The 19,532-nt window shown below is 40.1% G+C and overlaps 1 protein-coding gene across 1 annotated transcript in view; it reads left to right on the top strand.

The window, feature by feature from the left end:
* DYNC1I1 (dynein cytoplasmic 1 intermediate chain 1) overlaps positions 1 to 19,532 on the top strand; it is a 344,009-nt gene that overhangs the window by 136,107 nt on the left and 188,370 nt on the right. The gene's annotated exons all lie outside the window — the stretch shown is intronic.

Raw genomic sequence — 19,532 nt, 5'->3', positions numbered from 1 at the left:
TTTGCAAATCATATATCTGATAAGGGGCTAATATTCAAAATATATAAATAACTCATACAACTCAATAGCAGAAAAGCAATCTGATTTTAAAAAATGGGCAGATCTGAATAGACATTTTTCCAAAGGAGACATACAGATGAGCAACATGTCATGAAAAGATGCTCAACATCACTAATCATCAGGGAAAGGCAAATCAAAACCACAATGAGATATCACCTCACACCTGTTAGGATGGCTATTATCAAAAAGACAAGAAATAACAAATGTTGGCAAGGATGTGAAGAAAAGGGAACCCTTGTGCACTGTTGGTGAGAATGTAAATTGGTGCAGCCACTATGGAGAATAGTACTGAGGTTCCTTGAAAAATTAAAAATAGAACTACCATATGATCCAGCAATTCCAGTGCTGGGTGTTTATCCAAAAAACAAAAACACTAACTTGAAAAGATATATGCCCCCACCCCCATGTTCATTGCAGCATTGTTTACAGTAGTCAAGATACGGAAGTAACCTATGTGTTCATTGATGAATTGATAAAGAAATTGTGATATATAATCACAATTATAAAAATATATATATGAATAATGGAATATTATTCAGCCATAAACAAAGGATGAAATCTTGCCATTCACAACAATATGGATGGACCTTGAGGGCATTATGCTAAATGAAATAAGTCAGACAGAGAAAGACAAATACCATATGACCTCTCTTATATGTGGAATCTATTTAAAAAAAAAAAAAAGGCAAAAAAACCAAGCTCATAGATACAGAGAACAGATTGGTGGTTGCCAAAGGTGGGGGACAGGGGTTTGAGATAAATGGGTGAAGGGGGTCAAAGGTAAGAAGAAAAAAGTATGACTTTCTTTTTTTTTTCTAAAAAATTGATCTCCACCATAAAAATCACTTGATAGTATGCTATCTGGCTAGTGTACAAGTTACATTAAATGTCAACAAGAAAAGCTTGTAACTACATTTTCTATTTTATCCTGCCGTTAAATATTAATCATCTTTAAAAACTGACATCTAATAATTTAAACAAAACTCACTTAAAATTTAAAATAACCTAGCAAAAGAAGAACAAATGGAATTACTTGCTGTAAGTTAGATGACAGTATTACCTGGGATGTGCTCATGGTATCTGTTTCCATTGCTATCGTACTTAAGGCATTTCTTCTCCCTTGATAGTTCACTTCTGTGAGACTAGAACAAAAGCTTATTTTGGCCTGCTTTTTTTCTATTTGTTTTTGTAAAAGTATATCATAAGAAACACACAGGTTATTGTTTAAAATCCAATGTAATATATTTTGATGTCCACTATTAATAAGTATGGAATATAAATTACGCACACGCAAAGGAAAATCACAGGTGAGATAACCTGACGTGCGGAGTGTGTTAGAAACTACCGCTTTCATCTGAGGTCTTCAATGTGTTAGAATATTCAGGGCAGAGGGAAGAAAAACTACATCACTAGTTGTTTTTTTTTTTCCTTAGAGCAAGTTTTGAATATTCTATTTTTTCTATGAATATCCCCCAGATACTTGTAACTCCTCATTATTATCTGACCTCTATTCTACCTCTGTATCTCACTCACTTTCTTATTCCCGAAAGTTCTTGATTTTAGAGCAGCTTGCAGAAATAGCAGGTAAATGATATACTTTTATCATGGTAAGGGCTCATCTGTATTATGTACACAGGATATATCTGTTCCACAGAGCACATGATTTTGCCCTGACAAAGATCTAGAAAGAATGTACGTATGTGTTTCCATTGCCTTCTCTGGACACAAGCTTGGGAAATTCATCTATAGAGCATGCCTGAGGCTACATGGATTGGGAGGGTCATCCTACTTTATTTCTAGTAGTACTCCATAGCCTGTGTTCAGCATACCCACTGGAAAGGAATCGAGTTTGTTTTTCTTCAAATTTCCCTTCCCTTTTAATTCTTGTTTCCTTCTTATGACATTCTGCTGTTCTGTGCCACAAACCATTGCAAAACAACCCATACAAGAATTTTGCCTCCTTTTTGGCTAGGGTAGAAGGCTCTTTGTAAACCACAAAGCCACATCTCCAGGGAACAGTAGCTTTATTAATATAATAATCACCATCATCATGGACCAGTTACAATACACACATTGCTTTAGAAAGCAAAATAAGGACAACCTGGGGTTTGCTGGAGAAGCTGCACTTGAGGTTAGATGTGTACAGTTAAGTTTGGAGTCAAGCTGAGGTCATTGCTAAGGAGATTTGGAATTGGAAATCTGTGTGGAAAATGGTTGCCTCGTGGAAGCTATCCACTCAGCAATAAAACTCATTTTGAATGATATCAGAGCAGGAAAAATACAAGGGTTTTTATCCCAAAACAGACATGGGCTTTTCTTAAAGTCTTGGTTTATTTGGAAAGCAGGTTCTATGGTATTTAATCTTTGCCATCCATCCTCCATTTCTAAAAGAAATCCTAGTAAAAACTGAATGAAAAGTTTTATTCATACCATGTATCTTCCATGGGAATTTCAATGTAAACATATAGGGAATGAGCTGTACATTGTTAAAAGAATATCAGCTTATACTTCACTCTGGGTCCCTCCAGAGAAACTGAGTGTATTATTTTCCCCATTTTAAATTGGTATAAAAACATTAAATATTAAAAGAGTCTTTAATTTCCTCTTTGGTTGTTTCTTGGATGCAGAGGAGGGAGCAAAAGAAATGAAGTGTGACAAACAAACTTGGCATCCTCTCTTTCTAAGCAACCACGTCAGCTTGGATGCAGATGACTGGTGACAAAAGAGCCAGGCTAAGTGTGTTGGAGCCTCCGGGAAAGGCAGACTGCTGACATGGCAGCAACTCCATTTCCAGCTGATTTTAGGCCTAGATAACTATCCCTTTCAACTTAAATGATGCTCTGCAGTAATTGACCAATGCCCAGTCGGGTTGGAGCAGAGTTCTTTTGGAACCTGTTCAGACCAACTTTGACTGCCAGTGGAGTGCTGGGCCAAAATCAGACTAGTTTCCTGGAGCCTGAGGTATTATACAGGCTGTAGTCAAAGGGACAGAGTTCTCTGAATGTTTAATAGAATGTACTGTTGCATCTGTTTGCTGTTTCATTTACCGTACAAAAGAATAATTAATAACAAACAAATGAGAGCTCTACTATATAGTCTTCAGGCTGAAGCAGGATATATACTCAACATCACTTCTAATAGCCTGTAAGTTCAACAGGTCATTTCATTTTACGAATAGTTTATACTTTTTTTCCAGGCAGCCCCCACCCCTCATCAAGCAGTTGCTCTTGAACTGTTTTCATTACATTGCCTTTATATGGACCCCATATCCTCCTTTTAATATGAAGCTGGCTTTAATTGACAAAAGATACCATTTTGAAGATATTTCATTCTCTGCAACAGAGTTGCTTACTGATAGTGCTTATTTTATTTTATTTTTTTAAGTAGGGGGAAGGATTTTTTATTTATTTATTTATTTATTTATTTATTTATGGCTGTGTTGGGTCTTCGTTTCGTGCGAGGGCTTTCTCTAGTTGCGGCAAGCGGGGGCCACTCTTCATCGCGGCGCGCGGGCCTTTCACTGTCGCGGCCTCTCTTGTTGCGGGGCACAGGCTCCAGACGCGCAGGCTCAGTAGCTGTGGCTCACGGGCCTAGTTGCTCTGCGGCACGTGGGATCTTCCCAGACCAGGGCTTGAACCCGTGTCCCCTGCATTGGCAGGCAGATTCTCAACCACTGCGCCACCAGGGAAGCCCTGCTAGTGCTTATTGAGGGAGGCTGTGGAACCTGGAGTACACGAGTGGACGAATGAAGCCTTGCATGGTTAGATGAGGGCCACCATTTGCTTCAGGGTTGGTTAAACACCTGGATGATTTGGGCTAAAAGACCAGTCATTTCTTCATTCTGAATTTATACTAGAAATTACTGCTATATAGATTTGGCCTCAGTGAACAAGGAGAACTGATATCCCTGGTGAGCATTTAGGAGAGTAAGCAGTGAGATTCTAGACTGATCCTCCAGCTCTGGTGGACCAGTGCATAAAATGGCCAACTTCTCTGAATCCACACAAGCTGCCAGGTGGTTTGTTTAGAATAAGCAGTGCAATCTTTGGTTTCTTTAGCTGCTGTCTGCAAATATTGGTATTTAAAAATGGCCCTAAAGTGACCAAAGAAAGTTGGTGAAGTTCAGGTGGCTGCCTTTTACCCTTCCCCCCAAATGATTGTGTTTAGAGCATGAGTCCAGGGGATAATTGCATGCTGGCTTCTTGTTCTCTCACAGAATATGTTTCTGCCATTGAGAAGAACTGACATGGTTAGCATGTAGAAAAATACATGGAATATTAAACTAAAATATGTCTGTCTAGGGATCCATTTAGTTCCCCCCAAATAGCTCCTTTCTTTGTGAAGGCCAGTGTGTTTATATATATTTTAAATGCCCCATTTGCTACACTGGTTTTAGCTCCTTGTTAGGATCACTTCTTGTTAACATGATGTTCTACAGCACAAGGCAGCTGGAGAAATGCAACATGTGTTGAAGAATTTATGCAGTGTCCTTAGTTCCTCTCATTAAGAGAACCAAGACTAATAGGTGCATATTATTATAAGTTTGGTGTGTTAAACAGTATGTTATAGCCATGCTTGACAGGCATCTTGTTTACATTCATATTATATATTGGGGAAACCACTGCATTTTAAGAAACATGGCATTTTTAAAGTAATATTTACACTGTGCCTCCATGCAGGGGAAACTTAGTCTTCTAAAAACATGATATGTTTTAAATCCACTTGTCTCCTCTTCCTGAGGAAATATTCCAGGGGCTTTCTCCCCAAAGTAGGTAGTTCAACATGTTCTTTATTTAGGCTATTAGAATTACTGCCAAGGAAAAACCCAGCTGCATGCCCTCAGTTTATTCAAACAATGGGCCATCTTATTTCAGTTTGGTTGAATTCACATGTGAAAATTTTACCGCACTGTTCCTTCATGGAGAACAGTATGAAAGCTATCTTTCTAGTTGGTTCAGTGTTTTTGTTTATAAAAAAAGCACTGACTATTTCCAGGCTGACTCAGGGACCTTCATTTATGTCGGGAGCATTCTGAAATTGTTAACGGACATGAGATATCCCAGTGGCGCGGTCCCACTTGTGGTGCACAAAATTAAAATATTCCACAGCCATATCTTGGTAACAAGTATTCTTTGCTACCTTTACCCTCACTGAGAAGAAACTTGAAGTGTGGGACAATTTAATTAATAGTGTTTTGGTAGTAAGGCTATTGAAGGTGGGAAAGAAGAACACATCTACCTTGTCCCATTTTCGCATTTTTTTGGGCTTTGTTCAAACTCTGTCTTTCCAAAGTGCTTTGCCCTATTTTACCTTGATGCTTTAAACCTGTATGGAAAAATGTTCATTTTGAAGAGTGAGGCACCTTGTATTTTCGGAAGCATTCTTATCTACCCCCAGCAGAGAGTGGCAAGGCTAGGCATACCTGGTTCTAGCTGAGGAGCAATCCATGCCAAGGGCTGGAACCCAGATGAAGAAAAATAGAGAGCTATGATAAAAGGTGGAACCACAGACAAAGAGGCAGACTAGAGGAGAGACTTAAAAGTTTAGAGTGTTGCAGCCCATGGAAAACTGGCCTTCATGTGAATGTTCTGTCAGAACAAGAAATATCATTTTATTCCCACCACAATTCACAGTTTATTGAGTGCGTCCCTTTTCCAGACCTCGCTAAGTGCTTCGTATCCCTTATTTGATTTTTATCTTTGCAACAACTCTGTGAGGTAAGTCTGATCACTCCTCTTTGACAGATAAGGAACCTGAGGCTTAGTGAGGTTGCCCAGCTTGTCCAAGAGCACAACCAGTAATAGTAGAGACAGAATTTGAATCCTTCTTTGTTTGACTCTGCAGAATGGGAATATGCATTCTCGGCAAGGGGCAGTTAGTTGAATGTCAGAATGCAAGGCAGTAGTGGCACTTCCTGTGGGAGAATTTGGCTTAGGGCAGAAAGCAACGCCCAGATTGCCTAGAGACAAAGGCAGTTGGAGAGTGGCAGCAGCGGCGGGCGTCCTGAGGATGTGTTGACAGATTGGCAACATTTTGTGGCTAGTATGAAAGATTTTGAATCCAGTTTTGCCTTGCTATGCTGGAGACATAGATACTATTTGGCTTATAACTGGGTTTGGTTAGCCCTTTATTTTAAAGTATGTGTAGGACTTAGGCTGCCCCACATCTGGCAACTACCTTATGGTACAGTGTCATAAACATCAGAATCCACACTATATCACTTCCAAAGTCCTGTTAACAAGGACCTGGACTGTAGCCAGACCTTAGGCTCTTGATCCCCAGGTCCTCTTTCCCTGGCCATCTATGGAGGATGGAGCCAGCAGGGTTTAACGGCAACTGCCCAATGGACTGCTGGAAAGAGGAGGAAGTAATGTTTCAAGAATGTACAACAATGAGTCATAAGCGATGTGCTTTGTCTTTGGAGAATTTTGCAAACAGTAGTGACAGATACCCAGCATTGAGAAATTGGTTGGATTATAATAAAAATGGCAGGAGACTGGAAGATGCAAAGATGCATTGTCAGTCAATGACAGGCACCAGACACAACAGAAGAGCATTCTTTTTGGATTTAAAAGTTGATTAAATCTAACTAGATTTAGATTCAGGAATGTACTTTTTGTACATAGAAGCATTCAATGTGATCTTTAATCTTTGGAAAATCATTTTCTTAAAATCCTAAATCCCTGAAAAGACTTTTTTTAGGAATATATGTATACATGTATATACAGTATGTGTGTGTGTGTGTGTGTGTGTGTGTGTGTGTGTGTGTGTATATACATATTCTGAAAAGTATTTCAGCCCAAAGAAGGAGTTATCTGCCTACCCCTTGAATCTTTCCTTTTTAATCCATTGGCATGATACTTCCACACTGATTTCCCCAACACTTCTTTGTCACATCAATGTCCTATTCAAAAACTTTCAGAACTTTGAAATTGCCTGTTGCGTTTGACAAGGCAAAATTTCTTATTGAAATCAACACTTTTCATAAGCTACTTTCAACCTACATTTCAAGGTTCATTTCTACAGTTTCCCTATAAAAGTAAATAGTTTTAAACAAATAGGTCAATTTATTGTTTCTGACCTTTGTTTAAAATGCTATTTTTGCTTATAATGCCTCCACTATTTTCTTTACCTAGTGGATTGACAATGGGAGTGTAAAGTTGATGGCCTCAAGTCATAAACCATGGCAGGCAACAGACAAGGTGTAAGTTGGCTTGGAAAGTGACTGAAGTTGCAAAGCGCAGTTAGCTGGAGAGTGGTTGAAGTAAAGAGGTTCATGTGTTACATGTGCAGAAACACTAGGACAGACCTTGGTCCACTGGGTCAGAAATTGGGATGGAATCAGTCAGTACCTTGGATAGCTCCCAGGACTAAAAATCTGAGTGCTGACAGGGTTCTATAATTTGAGTTGTAGACTTACTCAGCTACAGGCCCATACCCTCTGGGCCCTTTTTCTTAAAGAGGCCACTTTCTTTTTTCTCCCAGGCTTAGCAACCGTAGATCCAGAGATTCGTTCTAGTATTGGCCCTTCTTCTGGTCTGACTTGTGCCTCACTGTCTCACGGGGTTCCTGATCGTATGAAGGATTTATCTTCCACTTCAGTGCTTGAGTCACTCTCTGGGGGCTTTGTCTTTCTTGAGGGCAGATAATCTCACCTTTGCTTCAACCTCTCCACTGACCAGCCCGGTGTAAAAGGAACTCTCCTTTCTCTCAACTAGATCACTTTGTAGTCTCCACCACTCACTTCATCCAATGTTAAGCCCAATCTCACCTTTGCTTCAACCTCTCCACTGACCAGCCCGGTGTAAAAGGAACTCTCCTTTCTCTCAACTAGATCACTTTGTAGTCTCCACCACTCACTTCAGTTATTAATATATAGTCTCTTATAAGCTGTCTTTTAATCTTCCTATGTCTTAATCTGCTTGTTACTTAATCTTCCTCCTTGAGCTGTAGTTTCCACATTTGTAAGTGGGAAAACTGCATATGATAGCCATGAAAATTAAATGAGAGGTAGTTAAAAGGTCTTGATCACTTGCTACAGAGTGAGAAGCTCAATTCTTATGCCTTTTCCTGTTTTTTTTTTTTCACACAGATGTAGCTCTTCTATTTTACTGAAAAGTTTCTGATGATTTTAAAAACACTTCCTTTAGAGGGTTTCCAACATGTGCTCACAGTGGGTCTCTGATCATGGTGAAGGATTTATCTTCTACTTCTACTTATTCCTATGTAAGAAACAGACCTTTAAGCTTTATGCTTATATTTGGGGGGGTGGGGGGTGGGCAGGGTAACATTTATCTTTTTGGGGATTGGGCTGAAATGAATTCGTTCTTGTTTATTTATAGAAAGCCACCTTATTCAGCAACCTGAAAGATCACAGTCTACTAGATCTCCAAGAAAATAAGATGCATGTGCGAAACACAGAACCCTTAAGACACACAGTGGGCAATCCAGTCTTTCCGTAACTTGCAAGGGGCTAATTCTCAGAGACTACTAAGGGGGGTGGGAGGAAGTCTCAGTAGAATAAGGCTGAATATTTATGAAAGAAAACCGAAGCATTTTAGTTGGGCTTCCATCCTCTTAAACAATACCAGTCACAGAAATGTGGTTTCATAGTCATTTAAAATACAGTTTACAGAGGAATTAAGCTAAATCACTTAAGCTCTCCAAGCAGCTGTGCTTCCCAGCTTCCTTACTGAGATCTCCTTGCAGAGCATCTCCTTTGAAATCTGCAGCTCAGTCAGAGACAGGGCTGTTGATCTCTGAGTTACTTGCTTTATCTTGTCCCATTCTTCTCAGGTAATGCAAGAACAGTGGAAAATATTTGGATAAAAGCACATATTCTTGCCCCATGTCTTGGTGTTTTAAGGGACACTATTCTCATGAGGTTATGTAAGTGAGTATCTGATAATGAGTTAAGGTCATGTAATGAGTGCTTTTGTAAGCCATCATGTGATTCCCAGCATGACTCCCTGCATTTTGAGAAGAAATGTCAGGAATTCTGTCGTCCAGGAGAGTGAGCTGGCACTCAGAACCTTCTGCAGTTTTCCTGTCTAACCTCCCCTTAATTCCCACACGTGAGCCCTTGGCTCCAGCTAGTCTGGCCTCTTCACTCAAGTCGGCATACATTCTTTTTCCTGTGCCTGTGGTCTTGCTGTTCCCTACTCTTCAATTGCTTTTCCCTCTGTTGTTTAATTTTCCCCAACTCTAATCATTCCATTGCTCAAAGCCCAAGACCCATATCCTCGCATGGATTTCCTAGTCTTCCCTAGTCCAAGTTCATGTCCCTATTCTCTGGCTTTCACCATGACTGTGTCAGTTTGGTCCTTGTTCTGTGAATTCTTAATTAGAATGTAGTCTACTTGAGGAAAAATGTGTCTTATTTAACTTTTTTGTCCTAGGAAATGTTTTGTATACTCAACACTCAGTAAGTATGGTTTAACAGAATTATCGTGTAGAAAATTAGAAAAGCGTAGGCAAATTGAGTTCAGTTTTTTTAAACAAGATATGCTTAAGATGAAGAGTAAATAAAAAAGGAATGAAAACAGTCTTGAAAAATATGCAAGTAAAAAAATTCAAATAAATGTGATCTGGAGATTTTGGTAATGGTTGAATATTTTTTACTTTCTATAATTTGTATTTTAATAAATACAAAATGGTGTTGGGTCAAGTCAGTTAAACAGTCTGAGTATCGTATTTTATTTTTATTTTTTAACATCTTTATTGGAGTATAATTGCTTTACAATGGTGTGTTAGTTTCTGCTTTATAACAAAGTGAATCAGCTATACATATACATATATCCCCATATCTCTTCCCTCTTGTGTCTCCCTCCCTCCCACTCTCCCTATCCCACCCTGAGTATGTTATTTTTAAGGAAGAAAATAATGAAATGTTCTCCAGCCTTGTTAAAGCAACCACACGCAGGGAGAGCGAGTTTCTGATAACTCTTCTGAAGTTTTAACATGAATGTACACACTTTTGTGTATAGTTTCATAAAACAATAAAAGTATTTGTTTATTGGACTATATCATGGAGAACTCTAGTTCAGCAAGTAAGTTATTTTTCCACATTTCAGCCTAAAAGCAAGCATTTAGCAACCAAATAGTGATCTACAAATAGATTTGGCATCTATCCATATTATAGTATAACCTTAAATATCTAATATTTTAAAAGCATTGGTAGGCACTATCGATGAGAGATAATGAAAAGAGTTTTGGGGAAAATAATGCAGCCTTTTGTGTCAGAAAGCAATAAAAAAATAACTGACCCATGGTGTTTCCACAGAAGGAAGTAATGCACCAAATGGCTAAATATTACTGGTTAAACAACTCTTCAACTCTGATGTTTGTAGCAATTTTCTAACTGATCTGTAGGATTTAGGCCAGTGATCCGGCCTCTTTTAGGGGGTGAAAGGTTTTCTTCCACACCCAGATACAGGAGGGCATCCACAACCCTTGAGGGTTCTTAAGCAGCCCAGGAATCTAGGATTCCTGGATGTGATTCTCCCTGGTATCTGTCTCATAAAGAGTCTGCCAGGGTTAAATACATAGTGAGCAGAGCTTTCTGCAGGGGACTCCCAGTGGAGTAGTACTGGAAAACTAGCATTCTGCATTCTCAAGAGTCACTAGTAAAATGTACCTTGTTAAATGTGACCTTGACTTTTAATAAACCAAAAGACTTCTTTCAAGACAAGACATAAACTGCATTACAAGACAGGGAGTAGGGGTTGAGGGAAGGTCTACGGCACTTCAAGGGCAAAAAATTAAAGGGTAGGACATAGCTCTCCAGACAGTGGGCCGGGGCTGTTACTGGAACAGAAAGAAAAGGGATGATGCAAGGCATGATGAGATACCAAAGAGACTTGGAATAAAACCAATTCTAAGTGAAAGGGAAAGAATGGCAGGACAAAGGTTCATGGGGAGGAGGAGAGGAGTTCAGTAACAGAACAGCAAAGTGAGCACAGCTGAAAACTCTGGGGACATTTGGGGTGGGGGGAGTTGAGCTCTAAAAATATCCACTTTTTTTTTTTCTAGTAGGAATGAGGATGTTTTCTAACCACATCCTTGGCTGTAAGAACCCTCATCATTGCAGATTGCATGTGAGACAAAGATACGTGCAGATTCAGTTTGTCCCTTATTTATTTAATACGTGTTTATTGAGCCTCTTCTACGTGCCTCCCTGTGTGGGAGTTGGGGACACAGGGTGGGTAATACTGACACACTCACATTCTCTGCTGTCCTGGAATGTGAAAGAATTTGGATGCTGAACCACGAACAAGAGAGGAAGGAGAAGGACCAGGAACTGGTAGAAGGAGAGGTGCAGCTGGATTGCTTTGTATAAATATAAATAAATCACAGCACTCTCTTACTTACCACCCCCCCCTTGCCCCCAGCCCATGGCTTCAAGTTGCCCTTGAAATCAAATCTAAGCTCCTTACCATGTCCTTCAAGGCCTGCATTGCCTGATCAGAGCTTTGCTCTCCATCCTTATTTCATCTCTCTCTCTCCCTTGCTCACCATCACCCATCTTCACGGGTTGCTGTTCTGTTCCTCCTGAATGCACCAAGTCCTTTCCCAACTCACAGTCTTTGTCCTGATTCACCCCACCCGACATACCCTTTCTTTAGCTCTCAGAATGGCCCACTGATGTTCATCCTTAGGTCTCATCAGGACAGGTGATCTCACCCAAGTGTTGGGTACAGCTGGAACTCAGCCAACAGCTAGATTTATGGGGGCAGACACAGTATAAAAAGCAGGCACTTCCCTGGTGGCGCAGTGGTTGAGAATCCGCCTGCCAATGCAGGGGACACGGGTTCGAGCCCTGGTCTGGGAAGATCCCACATGCCGCGGAGCAACTAGGCCCGTGAGCCACAGTTACTGAGCCTGCGCGTCTGGAGCCTGTGCTCCGCAACAGGAGAGGCCACGATAGTGAGAGGCCCGCACACCGCGATGAAGAGTGGCCCCCGCTTGCCGCAACTGGAGTAAGCCCTCGCACGGAAACGAAGACCCAACACAGCCATAAATAAATAAATAAAGTCAGCTACTTAGAATTTAAAAAAAAAAGCAGGCAAACAAAACTGGGTAATCCCACAGTTGTCAAAAATTAGGACCGGGCGGGATCTTGAAGCTAGGGAAAGCTCACAGGTTTGGAGGTTTGAACTTGTCAGTGACCAAAGCAAAGTAATCTGAAGCCGTAAGTAAAACAGGAAAGAATACTCTGAAGCAAATTTGGGCGAGCATCAGAATCACCTGGAGGCCTTGTTAGAACCAGATTGCTGGTCCCATCCTTTGACCATCCCATAAGTTGCCAGGTGGAGGTGACGCTGCTGGTCTAGGGACCTCACTTTGAGAACCAATACTCTTAAGAGGGGGCTAAACTACCATTAAGAGAAATGAGAAAATATATATATGGCTAATGTTTCAAGGCCACTGAAACTAGTTATGAATCATCTGTAAGGAAACCTCAGGGGTTTTAAAGGATAGCCCTCATCTCTGGGACAAATTCCATGAACATGTAATCCAGGCTGTTTTTAAGGCTTCTCGTTTTGCACTCATCATTTGAAAATCCTGAGGCTGAGAAAGGAGCGGAGAAGCAGTTTTAGAACGAAGGTGTTACTTTGGTTTGTTCTGTACCCCATAGCATGAAGACGTTTGCCTACAGGTGACACGGAATCCCTCCTGTTCATGGTGTGCCATGCATGTGGCTCAGGTTGGAAAGTGCATCTTGCCTGCCTCTGATTTGCAGTGGTGTAAAGAGTGCATAATAATGAGACTAGTCTTGTTTTCATCTTGTGAAGATTGTTTCACCAGAACGATCTCCCTCAGGCAGCTCTCCAGCAGAAGGAACTGTCCTAACCAGGCACATGATCTTGCCCCTCTCTTTGGACCTGTGTGCAGTGAGGTGCCAGCCAGCTTTGGAGGCAGGAGCAGGAGATACAGCCTTTGTCTATGTCAAGACTCTCATTAGCACCAGCCCTCATCAGGGGCTAACATCCCACAGCTGTTGTCCTTCCTCTGCCTTCGGATCAGCTTCTAAAAAGTGGGAGGATCATCCTGAGGGCAGGAGATCTGTGGGGCACAGACTAAGCTGGATTTCCTGTGTGTTAGTATTGTGGCCATGGGTTGGTTTCATGGATCCTTGGAAATAGCTACTCCCCCATGTTCACGAAATGAGAACAACTTTTGCAAATAGATGGATAGATGGATATTATTTGTGAGTTCTTTTGAAGTTGAACCTTGACCTTTATTCCGTAAACTGACCCTTGCCTCCAAGTAAGGCAGTTATGATGTGAGAACTTGAAAGGGAGGGAATTCAAGTAATGAAAAAGAGCTTCATAAGGGATGCCAAGCATGGCCAAGACACAGAATTAAGGGAACAGTGTCCTAGCCGATCTTTGGGGCGATGAGTTTGACTTTCACTCTATTCACAAATAAAGCGATGGTTTATTAGCTCAGTTGTTTATAGAGCTGTGCTTCCCGCTATTTCTCACATCAAAATTACAATATTTGTGTGGCACACTGGGGTAGAGGGAGGAGGTACCCCCATCTTCATCCCAGGCTGAGGAGGTCAGTAGCTCACAACATGCTTGTGAGTCACACATCAGCCAAGAAGCTCTGATCTTGGGCAGAATCGGATCCACTTTCCAGCCTTTCAGCTTTGACTATGTCATGGCCAAACTATATACTATACACTAGCCCGGGCGGCACCGGGTTGATAGGTAAGAAGCCTGATAGAAGCAGCTGACCTGTCACTCCTGGAAAAAAACAAATCAAAGTACATTTCATCTTACGGCCACCGTGAATCATGTTTTATTTCCTTAACCCACCAGGAAGCTCTGAGCCACTTCTAGCAGTTGGATAGGATGTGGTCGCTGTCCTTGCCCATGGCTTTATTATTTCCTTTCATTAGAACTTCCCTGGTTTTGTAATTTGGTTCTTTTTATAAGCCACTTGAAATCCTTTGTGTGGGTTGTGGATAAAAGAGGGAGCAAATAATTAAAAAAGAAAACTCTAAACACACACCTTGCCAATATTGGGTCAGTCATGTCATTTTTGTATGCAGACAGAATATTTTCACCTATTAACATTGGCAGCCGAATATGATATTAGTCATAATATGAAATGATGTTCCTTTTTAAGTGTGATGATCAGTCTGCAAGATGAGAATGATAATTATCCCTTTGAAAACATCGTATGGTCAAATTAATGTTGGACTAGCATTTCAAAATGAAGATACCTAATAATTTATGAGTGTGTCCACTGGTGTGCAATTTGAGAATGAAGTCTGCCTGTCAGGAATTGGTGTTTGCATTAATTCCTCTTTTCCTTAGATTCCTTATGAGGTCTACTCTGTATTCTCTCCTCTGGGTGCTGGCTGTGCCTGCCTGCGGCATGTGGTTTTGTTCCCGATAGCAGTGTTGTTCAAGCAGCCAGAAGTCTGGTGATCACATCTTAAAAGGGAAACTGAGCAAATAAAATCACCCATGCACTTCTTTTAAAGTGACTCACTTGTTTTCTTTTTCATCAGAATGAGATTTTTGATTCAAGGGAAAATCTTGCAGCGTTTTATTTTCTACTCTTCACCCTCTGAGATACATTGACCCTGAAATGAATGATCTCAGTTATATCCTAAATGAGACAAGTGAATGCACTCTGTTCTGTGTGCTATCATTTCCTTCCGTGTTAGTTAGATGGTTAAGCTCTTCCTAATTCAGAGAGCATGAGATTTTGGTAGAGTCACAAAGAGAGCCAAGGAGAACACACGCATGATCATAATAGATATAGTAAGAGCTACCATTCATTGAGCACTTACGTGCCAGAAGCCTTATACGTGTTATCTCCAATACAAAGATTCTGACAAGTATTTACAGATCAGGCACTGGAGTATCAGAAAGGTTTAACTAACATGCACAGTCACATAGCTAGAAAGAGTTGTAATGCTGGGATTTGAAACTCCATGTATCTCCAAAGCTTTTAATTTTCGATTTAATTTGTATTTTGTTATTAATGAGTATTTATGTTTTATTTCTATACACTTCTGAAAAAGCTACTTTTGAAACAATATATTGGCAATTAAGTGGAGCCACATTCTGAAGGAGCTGGGTTAGACCAAATAATCCTTTTGTGTCCTTACGACTGTAAAATTATATAAACCGACCTGCCTGAGAAACTTTCAAAATATTCAGTGTATGTTCTTGAATGCCTGCTATCTACTGGCCTCTGGCAACTTGCAGTCAAGTAAGGTCAGTGCATTCATAGAATAGAATTCCTTTTTGTCAATGAAATGAAATCAGAAAGTTTCACTTTACAAGCCTATAAAATTATATAAGACAAATCCCCACATTAACGAAATCAGAATATTTTTACTTGTCTGCTTTTCAGTTAGGTTAGAATATTTCTTTGCTTTAAGTTGGCATGTGCCAATAGAAAGGTGACCCCCCCCCCCCATTCAAGCTCACAGGCAGAGAAAAAAACTGTGCTTGGTAGTCTGTTCATTAGTCTGTGTTCAACAACAGAGAACAGTGAACTCACCAAAATGAAAGGAGATTGATTTGCCTTAGAGTAAATAGCCAGTTATCCCCACTGTAAGAATCAGTGGGCTTGGAAGCTTTGGGAATTGATTTTTCTCTGGGACTATATGCTCAATACTATAACATTGTCTCTGAACTGCCTAACAAAGAACATTTAGAAGTCATACCGGTCCCCATATTTTAAATATTTATTTAAAAGAAACAAGCCGCAGATGGAAATGTTTCTAACTAAAAATTATCTTTCTCAAGTATAAAAACATTTCTCAAAATCAAATATTTCCCATATAAAGTCAGTTAGCTGTGGGCTTTGGGACTTTATTTCTATTGCCAATAAAAGCTTCTGATTGCCGAGCTTTTCTTTGCCTTAAATTTGAAACTGGAGTATGTAAGCAGAGCTTAAATATGAGTGGAAAAACTGGCTCAAATTATGTGAATTTCAGAAATATCGCTGTGTGTTTATTTGTACAGTTTCCTCTAAAGGAGAAAATTTTGTTTAATATTTGGATCTGTTTATTTATAAAAACGATAGAATAATCAGTAGACATTTGTATTCTATTAGAAATACGTTGTTATCCATTTTCTTTATGTATTTTCTTTTCTAAGGGTCTAGTTTTCCTGTATCTTATGGTATTTACTTGAACATTCAGAAACAGCTACAATTTCACAGTTAACCTTCAATGTGCAAGTATGGATCATTTTCCAAGACATGTCTGTACTCTTCCCTCGAACACTTTCCTGTGTCTCAGAAACCCACTTTTGCCGCGTTGCCCCGTGTTAGATCCTGCACACTGAAGAAAAACAGCCAGCAGAGGGCGTTGCTGGCTTACTTTTTAAAGAAAACGGCTCACTGCCTGTTTTCAGCACTTTAAAAAACATGTATGGAAATTATTTTTCTTGAGTCAAAGTAATCAAAATGAGAAAACTGTCTTAAATTTGTCAAAATTGTTTCTTCATGTCTTTTGCCATCTCATCTCCCCAAAGGCATCAATAAAAGTGGGCAATTCGTTTTCCTTCACACATCTACAGAGCCCTTAGCTGGCCCACCGTAAGGATGAGTTCAGGGCAACCGGGTGTGATTATCTAATTTTTCCATCAGCTTGAGGTTCTTATGTGAACGTTCTATTCATAGAGAGCCAAAAGAAGGGGAAAATAAGAACCTGTTTACACTTTCACTTGCCAACTAGCCTTGCCAGTTATCCCCTGACCTGGTACAATGATGAGGAAATATCTGTGCCACCTTGGCCATCCAGGGTGTGGACTGGGGAGGGGGTTGGAGGCCTTGGTAGGGAGAGTTCAGTGGGAGGAGGGCATGATCTTGTAGACTCAGAGGCATTCTGTCTTCTGGGGGCGTGCCCTTACGCACAGCGGCCATGCTCAGAAGTGATCTGGGACAGGACTTTTACCTCTCCACCAGCACCTTCATCCTTTGAGATGAACTACTGACAGTCCCTCAGTATTTTATAAACTGCTATGCAAACACAGGTTCAAGTCAAAATTTCTACCCAACTCTCTCCCTAGTCTCCTTCCAAAGAAAACGCTACACCTAAGCTTTTCCGACAAAGAAATCCTAGAACCTCCAACACTTACATAGGTATCTTCTGCAGAACCTCCCCTCACCCCATCCACCCAGGAACTTTCACAAGATGTTTAAGATGTTATGGCGAAATAGAAAATATCGAACTGCCACCGTAGTCGCATCTGCGATTCACCTTTATGGTGGTGTCAGCGAGTGTCAAAACATCCTGATAAAGTTCTTGGTGAACCTGAACTTTGCTTAATGTGGTTTTTCTTTGCCATATGGGCACTGGGACTCTCTGTCCCTCATAGCTGGTAGGTGCCACTTTTGGCTGGCCCTGTAGCTGGCTGCCGTCGACCATCCTTCCACAGGATGAAAAACGTCTTCCATTAGCTAATGGCTGTGTTCTCCGTGAAGCGACCTGCCCCTTGTCCTGGGGCTGCAGGAGAGCATCAATCAGGTCTCTTAGATGAGGCCTCAGACGACCAAGGGAAATTTGTATAATCCTGAACTGTAAACACGGGACCAGTGGTTGAGGTTTTAGATTTGCACAACATTTAAAAACGTCTATTTGAGTATCTAAAGTAAACCTTTATTTTAAAGAGAAGCTGAGGCCCAAGCTGAGGCTCTCTGGGTGGCCTTCAGAAGGTCAACTGACCTTTCTGCCTCTGTTTCCCTTTCTTCAAACCAAAAAAAAAAAAAAAAGGCAGAAAACCTGACTTTTCTGTTTCGTAGGAGAATCAATCTAAATTGATTCCCAGGGAGAGGTCTAAGGTGCTCCCACCCTTCCTGGTGGAGACAGAACAGCTCTGGGTTCATGAGGGAAATTATGAAGGTGTGGATGGAGAAAGGCAGGAGTAGGGGTGTGTGTGTGTGTGTGTGTGTGTGTGTGTGTGTGTGTGTGTGTGTGTGTGTGTGTGTGTGTGTGTGTGTGTGTCTTTTAGCAGTTGGCTTTTTTGTCATGGTTTGCTGCTGTTGGCACCATTAAAAGCAGTCAGGCTGAAAAAATTCCGTAGGAAAAAGAATGAACTAACTTTCTAGAGGTGAACAGAAGGTTTCTGAGGCCTTGGGGGACATTTACGTAGCGCTGATTTTTCTCTATGCTCCTTTGTATTGCTTATTTTAAATTCTTTATTGTTAGGACAAAGCTTTTGTTTGCCGTCTCCCCACTCTCACATTTTTTCCTTTAAACAAATATCATAAATGTTTTCATTTGGGGGACAGCCTAGAGTTCCTTGAGTTCATGCCTTTTCCATCTTAATAGGCAATGTACCAGAATTTAAATCTTGGGAGATCTTGTTAGAAAGGCTGCTCTTAAAACCTTTTTACTCTAGCCTTAAAAGACCAAATGGTGGGACACTGAGAAAGCTGTTACTTCTGCATAGTGCAGGCAACCCAGAAATATTCGTGAAATGAAAATTTAATTACTTCAGGCTGATTTTTTTTCTCAATCGTAAACTCAGAATTTTGATATATATTCTTATATATTTATATAAGGCCATACATTCTTGTTTAATTAGCAATTAATTCTACCAAAATATCTAAATAGTATTTTCTACAAGTTACACTATCCCGGAGAAGTAAAATAAAATCCAGACATGGAATTTGATTATTGACCCAATGTCAGCAACCTAGAGGTTTGTTTCCAAAGAAAGGGAAAAAAGCTAGTTCTGGATTGTCTAGTTAGAAATAGGCCATGTTAATTTCAGCTCTAAATGTCACGTGATTTCCATTCTGTTTTTTACAAATATAGGTTAATTCCACAAACATAGGGTTAATTAGGTTTCATATTTATATGTTTCATATTTGTAAACATTTAAAAATCAGCTTCTTTGCATAGCCAACACTCCACAGGAAAATATGTAAAACAAAATAAAAGAGAAAAAGTTATGACAGTTACAAGAAAAGCTGGAATGGTCCATTGTCTTCATTCTGAGGAATAGTTGGGCTCCAGGCAAGAATCTGATAGTCTACCAACTAAGGAACAAACTCGATGTCCTCTTTTTGTGAGCCATCGATACCAAAGTTAAGAATCTGTGTTTGACATTTAAAACAGTACAAAGGCAACATGAAAATTGGCATGTTCTTCCCATATATAATTTGGGGAAAAATATTAAGTGAGAACAGAGAAGATGTAGTTATATTTTTAAAAAGTAATATTTAGGAGCAACATTTAGGAATGGAAAGAGCTCCCAATGGCCAAAGCTGGAATAACTTGAGCAACAAAATAAATAGTAAATTGTTGGATTGGATTGGATTAGATTCATAACTCAAAGTTGAGTATTGGATTATAACTCAAAGTATAAAATATGTATTCACGAATCCATAACGATATAAATAAATGATGGAATAACTAAATAATTAGGGAGAATAGACAAATCTCCCATTCAAAAGAATCCCAAATAATTTATGTAGATACTACATCTTCA

This window comes from Eschrichtius robustus, chromosome 8 (genome assembly GCF_028021215.1).
Source record: "Eschrichtius robustus isolate mEscRob2 chromosome 8, mEscRob2.pri, whole genome shotgun sequence".
Classification (NCBI taxonomy): Eukaryota; Metazoa; Chordata; class Mammalia; order Artiodactyla; family Eschrichtiidae; genus Eschrichtius; species Eschrichtius robustus.
The sequence above is the reverse complement of the archived record's forward strand: the minus strand, read 5'-3'. Positions and strand labels throughout refer to the sequence as shown.